The sequence below is a fragment of the Myxine glutinosa genome, chromosome 12 (genome assembly GCF_964187855.1).
Source record: "Myxine glutinosa chromosome 12, kmMyxGlut1.1, whole genome shotgun sequence".
In the NCBI taxonomy this organism is placed as follows: Eukaryota; Metazoa; Chordata; class Myxini; order Myxiniformes; family Myxinidae; genus Myxine; species Myxine glutinosa.
Genome location: NC_136272.1, coordinates 45,195,580 through 45,213,857, shown reverse-complemented (window position 1 = coordinate 45,213,857; position 18,278 = coordinate 45,195,580). Strand labels below are relative to the sequence as shown.

Below are 18,278 nucleotides of genomic sequence, written 5' to 3'. Positions count from 1 at the left end.
AGGTACCCACACCCAGCCAACTGGCATGATGACAGTTGAAATCACCACATATGAGGAAGAGAGAGTTGGGATGAGTAGATAGAAGTTGGTCCATATCATCAGACAGCGAGATGTAGATGGAGTCATCACTGTTTGGTGGACGGTACAACACACATATGAACAAGAGGTGGGAGCGAAGGGGAAGCCGTAGCCAGAGGTATTCCTGGGGGTGAGGTGGAGAGAGTGCAGTGCAGGGCGAGTGAGGAAGAGAGTTTTTGATAAAGATAGCAACCCCGCCTCCAGGACGAGGCTCAGGTCTATCATACCGGAGGAGGGAGTAGCCCGGGAGAGATACTATGGAATCAGAGACATCATAAAGGAGGAAAGTTTCTGTTAAGCAGATCACGTCTGGTTTGACAGAAGCAACCTGTATGGAGAGATCAGTTAAGTTTGAACGAAGGCCCCGGATGTTTGAGGTCCATACCGTTAATGAAGAGGAAGGGGGAGCATCAGATACAGAACAGGGGGGAGGAGGGGTAGGGTAAGATGTGGAAGAGGTGGAAGAGGTAGGGAGAGCTGTTGAAGGTGTGTCAGAGATTTCAGAATAGCTCGGAGAAAGGGAAGGATGGGGCGGACAAAAGGTTTGATGGTGATTGGGTGAGCCACAATGAGGTGTTATTTGAGGAGGGGGAAGAGCGAGGCAGAAGGTTGGGGGAGATGGAGGTGAGAGTTTGAAGGGGGAAGAAGCGGGGAGGACGCTTTGAGGAGGGGGAGTGAGCGGGGGGAAATTGAGAAGCAATGAGGGTGGGGAGATTTGAAGGGGAGGGGTGAGGGGGGAGTTTGGGAGGGAAGGGACAAGGGGAGGGATTTGAAAGGGATGGGATATGGGGGAGATTTGGAGGGGAGGGGTGAGGCAGGAGTCTAGGAGGGGAGGGGCGAGGAGCAGACCTTACAGACTCGGAGCAGATGTTCTAACTATGAGTCATCTTCCACTTCCTAAAGACATTACCGACAGCTGACTTAGTCTTTACCCGATTTAACCAAAATGTCAAACATGATACCACATATCAAATCTGGCCTCCAAAGCCAGTCGCCGACTGGGCATCCTCCGTCGTGCGAAGTCCTTCCTTGGCACACCTGAGCTCCTCACCACATACAAGGCTTTCATCCGCAGCTCAATGGAATACTGCTCTCCCCTCTGGGCTGGTGCTCCTGCCTCACACCTAGCTCGACTTCACGCTGTTGAAACCAAAGCATTCAGAATCATTGGAATCTCCTGCGATGAAGCTAACTCCGAGGGCCTCTCACTCACTCACCGCAGGCAGGTTGGTGGTCTTTCCGTCTTATACCGACTCCTCTCTGGCCTTGCCCCCCCCAGCTCTCTCTGGGCTCTGTCCCACAAATATTCCTACAGGTCGCACAAGATCTGCCTGCAACCCTCTTATGGTCAAACTGCCAAAATCAAGACTCTCTGCTCACCTTCACTCCTTCATTCCTCTTTTCTCCCACCTCTGGAACAAACTCCCTCACTCTCTTCAATCCCACTCTACCCTCCAGGTCTTTAAAACAGCTGTTCACCACCATCTCTTATCTTCCCCCATCCAAAACCTTGATCTTTTCTACCCCCGCTAATTTCACCTCAATTCCACTTTTTTGAAATACCAACTTCTGTCCTGGAAGTCCTTGGTGTCCTTGTGTTTTATACTTCTCCCTCCCCCCCCCCCCCCTTCCCACGCCTCCTCCCCCCAAGCCCTCTCCCTTCCACACATCTCCCTGCTCTCAAATGTTGTGTTTGTGTGCTTCCCCTTCTCTCCCCATCTTGTCTTCCGCTCCCTCTTTTTATATATTTTGTTTGTCTGGTTGATTTGTTTGTGAAGTAAATGTTAGCTCTTTCACGAGCCTCGATTCAGTATCCCAAAAAAAAAAAAAGAGCCTTTTGTCCTCCACAAGTCTCAATTCTGTGGACAAAGAAAACCTCCAACGCCTAATAAACTTTCCACGTTGAAGGTCACTCAGTTATTTACCTCATGGCATCTTGATTAAAATCTCTTTCAATATCTGCTGAATTCAAACTAAACAATTCTTGAACATCTTTCTGTCTGGCATTCAGCTCCAATCGTTATCCAAAGCCATATTTGTGCTTGCCTGGCAAAGTTCTTCCATGTAGGCAAGTCGTGCCTTGTTAGAAAAGTTTGATGCCCAGGGCAAAAACGTTTTTCAGCAGAATTCCGCATAAATCGAAATGACTTCTCTACCAATCTGGAAAATCATCTGCACCACTTTGCACGTAACATCACCCTGTTCCAGAGAGCTATTCAGCCAGCAGAAGGTGCAGTTGCCACTTTCTGACACGTGAGAGAGATTTCCTGATGGTTTAGCAATGGACAAACTGGAGAGATTGAGGTACCAGGGTAATTGAGGTATCATTGGAACCATGTCAAGGAGGATGCAGAAACTTTTTTCGTTGAGGAAGGCAGTTGATATTATGAAAAACATCATTCTTTGCCGTGAAATGCACGACCCAGCAGAGGAAACCAACAGGAAGAGCTGATTTTATTCTGAAGTAATCAGAATCACTACAATTTAACACAGGTGGAGGTTAATTCACTTGGTGTGTGATTTTGAAGGTGATTTGTTACACCTGAGATAATTTACATTTGCTATTATAAGGGGGGTGGACACTTATCCAATCAAGATATTCTAATTTTGTGTTTTTAATAAATTTTCTGAAATTTGTAGAATTTGCTTTTCACTTGGAAGTTGTGGGTTACGATGTGTAAATAAAGGTGGAAAAGTCTGATTTAGTGCAATTTAATTCCAGGCTATATGGCAACAAAAGGTGAAAATTTTGAAAGGGGGTGTAGACTTTCTTTCGGCACTGTAGGTATAGTGACAGAATGCAGAAATTTGAAAGAAGTGGAAGAAGGAAAATGAAAATGGGGTCAGAAATGGAGGGAGAGTAGAGAGTTAGAAAAGATAACAATCGTGAGTGAAAAAAGAGAAAGAGCTTGAGAAATTTGATTGATTGTGTACTCTACCTGAAGGCATGGCCTTGGCTGCTGGTGCTGGGTAAGGGTGATACTCAGTGGTTTGCCATTGCCTACCCAGTAGTTCGTCAGGGCGGAAATTTGTAATTTGGTCATAGTTCCGGCAATAACTCGCCTACTATAAGCAAAGGAATCCATGCGATATTTAACGTCAACCAACTAATGCTAGCAGTCAGGGCACCTGGTTTAACATCCATTCAAGGACAACACCCACATTGATGACAGTTTGTATCTGGGTTGGGATTCAAACTCAGGCTGAGCAGCTTAGTGACGAATGTGCATACTTCTAAGCCATCCTGCCAGCCCTTCCAGAAGATATGGATAGGGAAAGCTTTTCTTTGCAATCGGATGGAACAAGAAAGAAGGAATTTAGAAAGAACAAAAAAAGAACCCAGGACGACACTCTCTAGAGAGCATACTGTACCTCCACCCAGACACCTAACCAATTAATTCACCAAGTTTTGTCATACCCCCTCCACAACATTGTGAAATATTGTGTTATATATCGTATTTGGTCCCCATCTATCATAGTGAAGAATCACTTACAGAAAAACAAAAAAATTGTTGGTTCCCGATATTGATATTCACCAAAATCTAATCATTTCATCCTTGTCACATAAACAACCTGCCCACAAAGTTTCATCCGAATCCGTTTGTAACTTTTTGTGATATCCTGCTCACAGACAAACAGACAGATGGATAAACGTGAAAGCATAACCTCGTCCACCTTCGGTGGGAAGGTAATAATACAGTATGCACCCTTAAATCATAATAATAATAATAATAATAATAATTCATTTATTTTGTATAGCGCTTTTCAAGAAGCCCAAAGGCGCTTTGACAGAGTGGAAAACATAATGCATAACAATACATGAAAACAACAATTGCAAAAAGACAAGAATCAATAGGGAAATATTTAAAGCAAAAGGAGGGAGAAGGAGAAGAGATAGTCAGGGGTTAAATGCTGTGGGTTGAATGTTGAATGCAGTGTTGAACAGGTGGGTCTTTAGTGATGTTTTGAATGTGGTGAGTGAGGAGGAGTCTCTGATGGTGTGAGGTAGTGAGTTCCAGAGGGTGGGAGCAGCGATGGCCCTGTCCCCCCAGGATCTGAATTTGGTCCGGATGGAGGGGGTCAGGAGGTTGGTACCTCCCTTCTTCCTTGGTTTCTTTCATTGTGTAAATAGTAATAATAAATCATAGTAGTATTTCCAACCTTTTGCCTTCGTCTTCCTCTTCTTCACATCCATGTCGTCTTTGTCTTTTCCCTCATTGAATACCGGTGGCACGATTTGGCCAACGTTTAAGGAATCGGGTCTAGTCATTGTTAACGGTTCGGGCCGCGGCTGCCATCTGCTCGGCAATCCAGTAACATCTTATCCGCGGTACGAACGGGGCTGTGCACCGGCCTTTCCGGAGGCCGCGGTGCAGCTTCAGGGACCATGTCGGTCAGTAACAAACGAGGGGACTAATCCCCCCTCAAAGGGGAACCATAGGCCGACGTTGGGTTCCGTAACAATTGGAGGAGGTTACAAACCGCAAAATGTTACAAACAAACATTACCTATCCATAATACAGGAATAACTAGAGAAATCAGAGATTGCAGACCCTCATCAGGACTTGTTTTGTGTGGCAAATACGTAAATGGGAGGATGGAGTAAATGAAAGGTCATTGATTGCAAATGAAAGGTCTAAATGGTCAGGTCATAAAGTTGTCAAAGTCAAAGTCCTGAAAAGTTTTAAAGGTCAAATGGTCTGAATGTCTACAGGTCAAAAGGTGTAAAGGTCTAAAGATGTAAAGGTCAAAAGGTGTAAAGGTCTGGCAAGGTCTGAAAAGGTATATTGTGAGTCTAAAGCAAGTGTTACCAAACCCAGGGTCGTGACCCAAACTTGAAAACTCCCTCCCCCTCAAAATTCTGGTTTTTCGGCATCTTAAGGGTCTTATAGGGTTTGAATGGTCTTAGGGTTCTTAAGGGTATTAATGGCCTTATAGTTATTTTGGGTCTTAAGGTATTGTCGTGTGATTCCCCTCAGTGAAGACTGGGAAATCACGAATAGCCAAAGCGAGCTTTTACCCCAAAGGTGATGATGAAATGCCGACTCACGATCTACGCGGAGGAAGAACGAAAAAGAAAAAGCTGGAAAGCCTTACCTGGTGGGATCCCGCCGAGCAGTCTTCAACCTGCAAAAAGTAACTCAAACGGGAACGGGTTTAAAATGTACAAGGAAAAATAATGAAAGGATTTATTTACGGAACCCGATAACAAGGAAAACGCGACGGTAAACTAAATAATGTGCCTAAAATGGAGCGCTCCCGCATCAGATGTATACACAAAGAATTAAGTTAAGCACCCCCCCCCCGTTTTTTTACAACCTCGCACATTACAAGTTTGTTGTCGTCAAAACAGTGTAATATACCCATGATATTGCTATATTTTCTGGAGAAGTGATATTATGGTCACATAAAAACATAACAATCATGCCGTTTTCAATATTTTATTCTGAATAATTTAAGGTGAAATTTTTTGGGAATTTTAGGCATATTTTCACCTCAATTTAAGTATGGAGCTATAGGTCCATCACGGACAGTGTGGATGACGTTTATGTTTTCTAACGTACAGTCATTGTTCTGAGAAGACCTCTAGCGATCTTTGCGTCAATAACGTGTGTAGGACCCACGTGATCGGATCACTGACTCAACCAATCACTTTTTTTCACTTTGATCACTCAATTTCATCAATGGATAATTGCTAATGTCATACCAATCATTATTTGATCTCACATACCTTAGAATATATGCCAATGTATACATATACACAAAGAATATATATTAGGGGGTGCTTACCTTAATTCGTTGTGTAGGGGTGCTTAACTTAATTCTTTGTGTATATAACACACACATGAGGGGGAGAAAATAACCTGCAAAGTAATGGTGTGGGATTATCGTGCACTGAGTTCAACTGGTGCCATGGCAGCGATCGTCCAGCCCCGAGCGTGCACTCTGGACGTGGCTCTGATGTTGGCGGGAAGAAGGCCTCGACGCGCCCTTGTTCACTAGGCCTCGATAAGGCCTCCCGCGTGAAGTGAACGAGCGGGCATGTAACCCGCTTCCTCAGCCGTGCAATGTCCTCACGAATTCGGCACGGAAACCGCGGCTCTTCGTTCTTGGGGCTCGGCCTTTTTACGAACAACGGCGAGGTCTCAGAACACAGCGTTTATCAACAGCCTCTTCTTGCAGCGAGCAAGCACACCCGTCCACACCAACCTCCAAGCCGAGACGCAGTCAGAAGACAAAGAGACAAAAGCGATGTCGGTCAGACCCCCGGGAAGAAGAAGAAAGACGTCGACACACGACTGTCCACTATCGCATCCAGAGCAAGACGTCCAGGAGAACCACACAATGTCTGCCGCTCCAACCACTCTCCTCACGCTTCTCCCCTAGTCCCCTCCCCTGCTCCCCACCTCTCGCTCCAGACTCCCCTGCTGGTTGGTTGACTCTCCTCCAATCACGGTCCTTCTGGGCGTGGCTCAGCCTGCCTGTGCTATGTAGGCTCACCATGTTGGAGGTAATAATGGGGCTGTGCTTGGAACTGGCTTCCAGTTGTTTTATTAGTATTGGTAACAATTAAAGTGTCGGAATTCCTGCTCTACGTGTCTAGTGCATTGCCATACGGGATGAAGGAAAGTCAATTACCGAGGTTAAATGAACAAGGTCACTTATTCCATAATCCCTACAATTAATTAACACAAGGCCATCCTCGTATGACCACAAATATACAAGCTTAATCCGACATCCGGGCTAAACAGGTCCCTGACTTATGTACATCAAAGTGGTTCTTTCTACCCACAATCATCGGAGCACCTACCTATGCAGATCTACCTGAATCTATATATCACTCTACCCCACCGACATAACAGTATTAAGGGTCTTTGGTGTTTTAAGAGTCTTAAGGGTCTCAAGAGGTCTTAATGTACAGAGTGGCCACAAAGTCCCTATGCATAATAGTGTGTCCTCTGTTACTTATTTATTTTATTTGTTTTTCAGGTACGGCTTCAGCATGACAGACAGCAATGAGTACACAATAGAAGAGAGCCTGATTACTTGTGTTTGGGTTCACAACCGCGAGTGAGAAGGAGCAAGTTTTGAAGACATAAGGACAATATTTTCACAGAGGTTCGATACAACAGCTCCTACGTACGACACGATGCAGGCATGGGAAAAGAAGACTTTTTAAACAGGGAGTGTCCTTGATTGAAAGCATTCTGGTTGTCAAGCATCATGTCAACGCCATGTGGACATTATTGAAGCGTCCTGCTTGAGACCACCACTGAAATCATCTCGAAAAAGATATTCTGAGTTAGGCATTCCATGCTCAACAGTCCAAGAAATAATGAAAAAGGACCTGGGATTGAAGCCATTTAAGCCTGGATGTGTTAATGAGCTTTCCAATAGAGACTTCACCAATCGAGAGGTCATTGCAAAGCTTTTCTGCAGCGATTTCCCACCATTAAATCAAGAAGAAGTGTATTTTTGTCAGATTTCAGATTTCAGAAGTGTATTTCAGATTTCAGATTTGGAAAATCCTCTCTATCTCTTTGCTGATGACTCCACTCTCTGCCGCTCCAATCCTCTTCCCTCAGATCGGCAGTCTGCAGCCTCCTCAAACTCTGAAGACCTAGACAAAATCACAGACTGGTCAAACAAGTGGAACATGTCTTTCAATCCTGACAAATCTCACACTCTTACTATGTCTCTCCGAAAAGACCGACTGGACAATCCTCCCATCTACTTTCTCAACAATCCTCTCCAAGAAGTTCTGTCGCTCAAGCTTTTGGGTCTTAATATCTGCCATGATCTTTCTTGGGAAAACCACATTTCCAAGCTGGCCTCCAAAGCCAGTCGCCGACTGGGCATACTTCGTCGTGCGAAGTCCTTCCTTGGCACACTTGAGCTCCTCACCACATACAAGGCTTTCATCCACAGCTCAATGGAATACTGTTCTCGCCTATGGGCCAGTGCTCCTGCCTCACACCTAGCTCGGCTTCACGCTGTTGAAACCAAAGCTTTCATAATCATTGGAATCTCCCGCAATGAAGCTATCTCCGTGGGCCTTTCACTCACTCACCGCAGGCAGGTAGGTGGTCTTTCTGTCTTCTACCGAATCCTCTCCGGCCTTGCTCCCCCAGCTCTCTCTGTGCTCTGTCCCCCAAATATTCCTACAGGTCGCACAAGATCTGCCAGCAACCCTCTGATGGTTAAACTGCCGAAATCTCGGCTCTCTGCCCACCTTCACTCTTTCATTCCTCTTTTCTCCCGCCTCTGGAACAAACTCCCACACTCCCTTCAATCCCACTCCTCCCTCCAGGTCTTAAAAACAGCTGTTCACCACCATCTCTTATCTTCCCCCATCCAAAACCTTGAGATCTTTTCTACCCCCGCTAATTCACCCCAGATCCACTTTTTTTGAAATTCCAACTTCTTTCCTGGAAGTCCTTGCAGTGTCCATATGTTTTATACCTCTCCCACCCCCCTTCCCATGCCCCCCCAAAGCCCTCTCCCTCCCACAGATCTCTCGATGTCCCTGCTCTCAAATGTTGTGTTTGCATCCTTCCCCCTCTCTCCCCATCTTGTCTACCGCTCCCCTTATTATATGTTTTATGTGTCGGTTTGGCTTTCTGTGTGATTAATGTTAGCTCTTTCACGAGCCTCGATCTTGTATACAAAAAAAGAAGAAGATGAGTGTGCTATTTACCTCAGCAATCGATCCAGGAATGTTAATTTTTGGTGCAAAGAAAATTCCTCATTTTTATGAGGAAATTGTACAGCATTCTCCTCATGTCATGATGAATGAATGTGAATAAATGATCATTTTAAGGCCATTTTCCCCGCTAGAGCGGGGGTTAGCCTTGCGGGCCCCATGACAATCATGGTTCCCTGTTTGAGGCAATGTTTTTATCGCCGGATGCCCTTCCTGATGCCAACGTCATGATGTGGGCAGCAATTTCAGAAGATCACTTGATAGGGCCATATTTTTTCGATACAAGTGTCAATCACACTGCTTATTTGAACATGATTCAGATGTGGTTTGTTCCACAACTGCGTGAGAGAGGTCTCGAGGCAACAGCTATCCTACAACAAGATGGTGCACCAGCACATTATGCTCTCGTAGTTAGAGAATATATCGACGACAAATGCAGTGGACGATGGAATGGACGTGGATCTGAGATAGTGTGGCCTCCTCGAAGTCCGGAATTAACAACATGTGACAACTCACTTTGGGGCATTGTGAAAGGGGAAATTTCTCATCTCCGTCTAACAACAGTTGAATACCTCAAAACAGCTGTCAGAGGCTGCTTTTATGACCTTCAACCCTCAACATGGAAGAAGATGTCCAGAAGAACATGGAGAAAAATTCAATTTTGTGTGGAGAATGGAAGGGAGCATACAGATAAATTCTAACCACGTGCATAGGGACTTTGTGGTCACTCTGTATATAGGGGTCTAATGTAATTAATACACCTACTCACGTTCTGTGCAAACAAACAGACAAATAAACAAACAAACAAGAAATATGTCGTGCATAGCATGACACTTGCAAAATCCATAAAATAGGTTGTTGACCTTTGTCCTATGTTGACCTTTTGTCTTATGTTGACCTCAAATTCAGATTGTAGGTTGTAGACAGCAACCGCCCAGGTTAGGACTACCGTTCTGACTTAGGAGCGTTAAAGTGGTGCCCGAAACCATCTTACACTCTCCGTGTCAGGATTGCTGATCTCACTTATTGTCTCACTCAAACTGTAGCTACCGGTCTAGCTTCAATCTCTCTTTCTCGCAAACAAACACCATACACTTTTCTTCATACACTTTTCTTCTCTTTTATGTAAGTCCTGGCTTCAATGAGGGCTATATAGTCCTGCCTTGAGCCTTCCAACATTAAAAAAAAAAAATTGGTGGTTGAATTCAGTGACCTAACATGCTCTTCAAATTTCAAGTCAATCGGATGAAAATTGAGGATTTTAGAAATTCCACCTTAAGTTGTTGACCTTTAGCCTATGTTGACCTTTTAGCCGATGTTGATCTCATAAATAATTGGTGGTTGAATTCAGTGACCTAACATGCTCTTCAAATTTCAAGTCAATTGGATGAAAATTAAGGATTTTAGAAATTCCACCTTAAGTTGTTGACCTTTGGCCTATGTTGACCTTTTAGCCGATGTTGATCTCATAAATAATTGGTGGTTGAATTCAGTGACCTGACATGTAAATCCTCTACAAATTTGAAGTCAATTGGATGAAAATTGAGGATTTTAGAAATTTGACAAAGTTGTTGACCTATGGCCTATGTTGACCTCAAAAATAATTGGTTGGTGAATTTGTTGACCTGATATGCAAATCCTCTTCAAATTTCAAGTCAATCTGAGATGGTGGTGAACATGTCTTGAAGAATTAGATTGACGAGATTGAAGAGAAGGTGGGAAACAAAGAATAAAAATGGGGCAATGCACCTGGCGCTCACCTGGTAGTATATTGTAGTACACTACATGACTAAACAAACAGTACACTACATGACTAAACAAACAGTACACTACATGACTAAACAAACATTGGTACATCACGGGTGTTGGGAGGTTGTCGTCAAGTTTCATCGAAACTGTGTGTGTCATTTCTGAGAAAAAAGCAAATACCTATTTTGGGGTTTACCCCCCTCACAGATCACCTTAGACCCCGATTTTTTGTAATGCTGTGAACAAACTTTGGTACATCACGGGTGATGAAGGTTGTGGTAAAGTTTCATCGAAATAGTGTGTGTAGTTTCAGAGGAAAAAACAAATTACTATTTTGGGGGTCAAACCTGGATCCACTTTGATCCCTGGTAGACCCCTTAAACCTCGATCTTTTTAATGCCGTGAACAAACCTTAGTCACACAACATAACAAATATAATTTGTGCCAAGTTTCATCACAATCCTATCAGCGGTTTCGGAGAAGAAGTTGCAAGTGTTTATGGACGGACGACGCACCATCGCATAAGCTCACCTGGAACTGCTTTCCAGCTAACAAATCAGTGTGAGCAGTGATCCTGAATTTAGGTAGTTTCACCAGAAGGGGATTGATGGTGGACTGTGTTTGCCCTGCAGAAACCTTGAGGAGTGGGAGGGGGGCAGAGGGGTGCAAAGCATGGGAAGAGCAGAGGTTGCAAGACCAGAAAGGAGGCGGAAGAAGGCAGAGAGACCACAAACCTGTCTGGAATGTGGAAGGGATATGCCCATAGACTCAGTTTAATCGCAGGAGATCACAATGATTTTGAAGGCCTTGATTCCCTCGACATCAAGCTGAGCAAGGTGAGAGACAGGTGTGCCAGCCCAGAGGGGAGAGCAGTACGCCGTCAAGCTACGGATGAAGGACTTGTAGGTGGATAAGAGTTCAGGTGGGCCAAGGAAGGTGTTGTAAGCTTGTACGACAGAGGATGCGCAGTCAGCGGCAGACTTTGAAATGTGGTTTGTCCTTTGCTCCCCTCCACCCCCAGGGTTCACCAGTCCACCATCAACCTGGTCCTTGTGGTGAAACTCCCAAAATCCAGCATCACTGTTCATCTCAACTCATTTGTTTGTCTTTTTTTCTCACCTGTGGAACCAACTTCACATTCACTTCAATCTTATTCTTCCCTCCAGGTCTTCAAGACAGCTGTTCACCACCATCTCAGATCATCCATCATTGAAAACGATGATCTTTACTACTCCCCACCTCCATGCCCCCTATTTACTCCATGCCATCTCTCCAATAAGACCACCTCCTTCCAAGTTTCCAGTTTTTTCTTCCAGAGTGTTTGCTTCTGTTGTCCACCCCGTGTGTCCTCATTCCTCCCCACACCCATTGTTTGTCCAAGTCTCCCTCTATTTTGTCCTTCACCCTGCTGTTGGTGTTTCTTCCCTCTCTCTACTGTTCCTTTCATCCTGTTGGGTCTAGTTCTTCCACGCACCTTTACCTTGTAGACCAAAAAATGTGCTTTATGGAAATAGGGCTTTTATTTTCGAGAAAGCAAGATTCATAAAAGAACAGAAGATATGAGAAGACAGACAGACAATGAAATTATAGAATATTGTTGTTATTGTAAAACAGCAATATGTCCTGCTATATGAATCATTTTAAGAGGAGGGAGGAGGGAGTTGTCAGTATATATGGTTGGTATGATAGGAATGTGACACCACACCATACAAGTGGACGTCATCTCACTCTCTGCCCACAATCCCTGGAGAAAAACGTTAAAATCCTTCAAAAAAGAAGTATAATTGATATAGTTTCATTGTTTTTTGAAATTATTTTAAAAATGGGGAGCGCAAAACGTTTGGAGTCAAAAAGTGTCATCTGTGTGTGTCATCTGTGTCTGTGTCTAAGTGTCTAAGTCATCTGTGTCTAAATGTAAAGATCAGTGGCAAAGATCAGTTAACGCAGAACAATGCGAAATAAGTGTGAGGGTGGATTAAAGGGAACTCAACAAAAATAATTGTCGTGAAGAAGAAGATTATCCACATTGCGATCGCAAGTAGTGCCACGCAGGACGTACAAAAGGCGGAGTGGAGCGACTGGCACTGAGGCCGTTGCTGTACATTCCTGTCAAGTAAAGCATCGGTGTAAGTTCTTCTAAAGGGCACGTCACGAACCATTGCAGTCCTTTTGCGCGGTGTGCTCAAGAAAGGGACGTTTGATAAAGAGAGAATGATTTGCATGGGCCTGTGAGAGGACCGGAGCGCCACACATTCCTGCCATGCCTCTCGGCTCAAGTCACGGGCGTACAACGCGAAGCGGATCCCTCCGCCGACGCCCTCCAAAAACGGCAAACACACCGCTCGCCGCGGCTTTTTCGCCAACGTCGCGTCGAGAGACCCCAGGATTACTGAAGGCCGTTCGGGGCTGGAGAAAGGTCGTGGGGCCGAGAGAAACGGCACCGCGAAGCGGGGAATCTTTTGGCGCGGAGTGATACAAATCGCGAGGGGACCTGCTGCGGTCAGTGATTGTTTTTTTTTTTTTCTTCCCCACGATGTTCTGAGGCGATCGCGCTCGTTACGTTCTTTACATTTACCTCAGTGTTTAGTCAGTGTTTTCTTCCTTTGTAGGAGAAAATCAAGAGGAGTACGTCACTAACACTTGGTGGGTAGTTACAATACGTGCTGATGAAGCCGGTCGAGTAAGCAGCAGTTCTGTTATGGACGCCCTGGAGGTGAGCATGGTCCGAGTACTGGGGAGCCGTGAGGGGAGGGGGTTTCATGGTCTCCTGGGGATGACCAACAAAGTGCGTTTGTATCATTCGGGGTCTGTTCTCTCTATGTATGTGGATCCCTGCCCAGTTGGGGCCTCTTGTGCTTGCTCGCATTCGTTATATTCTCTGTCCAGGTTCTCGACGTACCTCTCGGGTCGCTTCTTCACGTACAAGGGTCCACTTGTGATGGACGGACGTCTTGCCCCTTGTGGCGAACTCGTTTCATTTCCTGAGTTTCTCGTGTTTTGTGACCGTACTTATTTGAAGCTTGTTCTCCTCTGCTCTTCCAAAGTTCCAGGTGTAGATGTTAGTCGCTCGATCTGTATGGCAATAACTTGAAGTTATTGGTATTATGTTGGTGATGCTTTGGACATGCAAAAAAAAGGAAAAAAAAGAAGTTTTTATTCTCTTAAACTTCATTGGAAATAGTGTTGTTTCACTGGAGGAGGTGGGGGAGGTAGGAGGGGTGAACACCTTGAGGATCACAAAGCAATACCTGGATATTGGCCATGCCTTGGTCCATCTTGTACACTCTGTGCACAATAAGCTGGAAAAGCGAGGTTAAGCAATAATTGGTCCACATCTGTCTGTCAACAAACGTCTGTTGATGATCGAGGAACAACTTGATTTCAACGAACTTGTAGTTTAACAGTATTTTGGCTCTGGATTTGTTCTGATTGTGCAGATGCAGAGAGGAGTGAGTCTGTGAGTGAGTCTGTGAGTCTGTGATCCTGGGTCAGGTGGAGTGGTGGACTCACTCCTATGGAGGAGGGGTCCAATTGTATGACCATGCATTGTGGCCCTTCGGGGTCAGGATGCATGTGTTTTGAATGACCATGTGCTTCAGCCTTTGGGGTGAGGTGCATGTGTATGCTAATGGGACAGCCTTGATAGACGGTGTGCCTTGGCCGTGGGGTCAAGGTGCACGTCCAAGGCTGTTAAATGTTTGATTTTTTACCTTTTTTTATTATAAAAAAGGCAGGCCTTAATGCTGGCCTTAAAAGCATTATTTTACTCTGTCTGTCTGGCAGTCAAACAAAATTGAAAATCATTCCAAACAAGAACTTACTGTTTTTAAGGACGCCATAAAAGGACGCAAACGACAGGCATGAATAACTAATGTACAGTAATGTGTTAAATAAGGTGGTGTAAAAGATGCAGTATCAATGGCGGAATTTTTTTTTTTTTTTTTAAACCTCACCACCAAAGGTGGATGTAGGTTATGTTTTCACCCGTTTGTTTGTTTGTTTGTTTGTTTCTAAACAAAATATCTCAAGTTGTGGACAGATTCAGACGAAATTTGGCAGAGATGTAGCGTATGTGACAAGGACGAAATGATTAGATTTTGGTGAAGATCCGGATTCAGATCCGGCTACTAGAATCTTTTAAGTGATTCTTCACCATTGGGAGATAGGGCCAAAAACTATACATAGCAGGATATCTCAAAAAGTTGTGGACAGTTTTGGACGAAACTTGCTGGACAGGTTGGTGTGTGACAAGGACGATTCGATTCGATTTTGGTGAAGATCCGGATCTGGATCCGGCTAGTATAATTTTAAAAGTTATTCTTCACCATTGAGTGATATGGCCAATCAGGCAGAGGTATGCTGTCTACTGAGTGCCGTTGTAGTTTTAATTATTATTTATTATTATTATTTTTTAAATCTTTAAAATCTTTATTTTATTGTAATTTAACTATATAATTGAATACTGTAAACGCAAAGAAATTTTTATCTCCCGTTTGGTATCCTTGTTGTCTTTATTGGTTTCTTGTCTACAAAAGATAACAAGACAGAGCAATCAGAGATTGCAGACCCTCACCAAGACGTGTTTGTATTTTGTTTGGGTTATTGACATGTTTATGTTCAATCCAACATGGCTGCTCAACCACGTGAACGATGACGTCGTCAATTTAATTCTCACATACAATGTTTGTGTCGATCATGCACAAGAAATTTCGAACTGATCGGATCAAGCGTTATACTTGTCTAATTACGATGTCATAATGAGGGCACCGACGACATCATCATGAACATATGTTGAACCCATGGGGGGTACTTGACAATAAGACATGTTTCAATTTATTTATATGGAGTTGTTTCGGAGATATGGAGGTGCAAAGATTTTCGGATTTTCCAAGATTGGGCCCATACCATGTGACCTGTGACGTCATGACTATCATTAAAAAATATATATATACAGGGGGAGGCACCCCTATGGTGAAAATTTCGTGTCAATCGGACCAACGGTTGCAGAGAAAAGCATACCCATTTTGTGCGGACAAACAGATAGACAAACAAACGGACCCAAATGCAATACCCTCTCCTCTGGCGAGGTTAATAATATAAGTACCTGAAAATTGTTTTCCTTTTATTTTGTCGAATATACCCACAATGCAATATAAACAAACATGAATGTCTGCAAGGGCTATGACTGCCTCCATGCGGTGACGTATGTGGTGACGTAGTCGACACGGTTTCCCAACACGTTGGGGGTAGAGTTTCTTCTTCTTCATTTTGGTTCTTTCTCTTACATATGTATATACATGTTATCTAGCCTATAGAATGAACGTCGTTCATTGTTACATTGTATTATTAATCCTGCTAAAATTGAGTGTCAGGTTGTCGTCAAATTTATATGTGAAAATGATGATGATGCAAGCTCTACAAAATACCGATGAGCGCATGGTGACCCTGGATATAACATCATGCTCTGCAGCAGCCAAATGGTCAGCTGAGTTTTAAGTGTTGATGCCAATCGCTCGGAAGATGATCCCAAGTCAAGATGTCTGGCGGATAAGTTTGGTCCCTCCATTAAATCAATGAGGATCACCACATGAATAACGTCAAATATCCACGGGATCCTGAGTTTCCCACAGCGGCGTTTTCTCCGTTATCCACAGAAACTTGGGCATCTCCAAGGTCTTAGAAAGATGGGTCACCCGAAACTTCAGCACACTCGATCAACAGCAAGGGCTGTCATCATGTCACCAGCTTCTCAGATGGTTAATTGCATTCCTGCTGACTTCGTCGCTCATCTGGTAAATGCCCACCAAGCATTTATCTTCACCACTGGGATCCTGAAATGAAGTTGGACTCCATGTAATAGAAGCACAAGGGGTCACCGCCACCCAACATATTTCAAATGCAATCCTCAAAGAAAGTTGCAACAAAGTTGTAAATACATTTTATAAAGCCAATTTAGGTAATTTCCGGTCTCATTTGTCATTTTTGACCGACCCAGACTGTTTTCTACGCTTTTTTCCCCTTGTTTATGACCTGAAGAATCATTTATTATTCTGACAACCAGTTGCACATATTATTCCTTGCTTGATGCTCAGCATTTAAAAAGGATCGAGCATGGACTTCTGTGCACAAGTGATTCTTCTACATTGAAATATGGTTCCAAAAACGATGTGCTTCCCCTTCTCTCCCCATCTTGTCTACCGCTCCCCTTTTTATAAACTTTGGTTCTTTGTTTGATTTGTTTGTGTGATAGATGTTAGCGCTTTCACGAGCCTCGATTATGTATACAAAAAAAAAACAGGCAAGATCATGGCCTAGTTTTTGTCCCCCGTCGCACAGCGTAGCGAAAGGGGGACTATGGCTTTCCCCTCCGTCCGTGTGTCCGTGCGGGTGGGCGTGCGTGCGTGCGTAAGCGAAGGGCCGCATTCGAATTTGGTGTGTGGGTGCAACCCACGTCAAAATCCAAGATGGCCGCCGCCATGTATGTCTGATGTCATGTATGTCTTAACCTTGTGAGATGAATATCTTGAAAAATAAGCAAAGTACCAACTTCTAATCTGGTGGGTGGGTGTATCTAGGCATAAGGAAGAACTCTATTGAAAATTGGGTCGCCACGTCAAAAACCAAGATGGCCGCCGCCATGTATGTCTGATGCCATGTGTGTCTGAACCTTGTAACCTGCATATCTTGAAAAATAAGCGAAGTACCAACTTCTAATTTGGTGTGTGGGTGTATCTCGGCATAAGGAAGAACGCTATTGAAAATTGGGTCGCCACGTCAAAATCCAAGATGGCCGCCACCATATATATGTCTGAACCTTGTGAGCGAAATATCTTGAAAAATAAGCGAAGTACCAACTTCTAATTTGGTGTGTGGGTGTGTGGGTGTATCTAGGCATAAGGAAGAACGCTATTGTAAATTGGGTCGCCACGTCAAAATCTAAGATGGCCACCACCATATATATGTCTGAACCTTGTAACCTGCATATCTTGAAAAATAAGCGAAGTACCAACTTCTAATTTGGTGTGTGGGTGTATCTAGGCACAAGGAAGAACGCTAGTGAAAATTGGGTCGCCACGTCAAAATCCAAGATGGCCGCCACCATATATATGTCTGAACCTTGTAACCTGCATATCTTGAAAAATAAGCGAAGTACCAACTTCTAATTTGGTGTGTGGGTGTATCTAGGCACAAGGAAGAACGCTAGTGAAAATTGGGTCGCCACGTCAAAATCCAAGATGGCCGCCACCATATATATGTCTGAACCTTGTGAGCGAAATATCTTGAAAAATAAGCGAAGTACCAACTTCTAATCTGGTGTGTGGGTGTGTGGGTGTGTGGGTGTATCTAGGCATAAGGAAGAACGCTAGTGAAAATTGGGTCGCCACGTCAAAATCCAAGATGGCCGCCACCATATATATGTCTGAACCTTGTAACCTGCATATCTTGAAAAATAAGCGAAGTACCAACTTCTAATTTGGTGTGTGGGTGTATCTAGGCACAAGGAAGAACGCTAGTGAAAATTGGGTCGCCACGTCAAAATCCAAGATGGCCGCCACCATATATATGTCTGAACCTTGTAACCTGCATATCTTGAAAAATAAGCGAAGTACCAACTTCTAATTTGGTGTGTGGGTGTGTGGGTGTATCTAGGCATAAGGAACAACGCTATTGTAAATTGGGTCGCCACGTCAAAATCTAAGATGGCCACCACCATATATATGTCTGAACCTTGTGAGCGAAATATCTT

At 44.1% G+C, this 18,278-nt stretch overlaps 1 protein-coding gene across 3 annotated transcripts in view; it reads left to right on the top strand.

Annotated features, from left to right (window-relative positions):
* The first annotated feature begins 13,042 nt into the window (after window positions 1-13,042).
* Window positions 13,043-18,278, top strand: part of LOC137437872 (tyrosine-protein phosphatase non-receptor type 21) — a 99,666-nt gene continuing 94,430 nt past the window's right edge. For all 3 annotated transcript variants that reach the window (XM_068132558.2, XM_068132557.2, XM_068132556.2), the window contains exon 1: window positions 13,043-13,244. The gene's annotated coding sequence lies outside the window, so the exon portion shown is untranslated. The remainder of the gene's footprint in view (window positions 13,245-18,278) is intronic.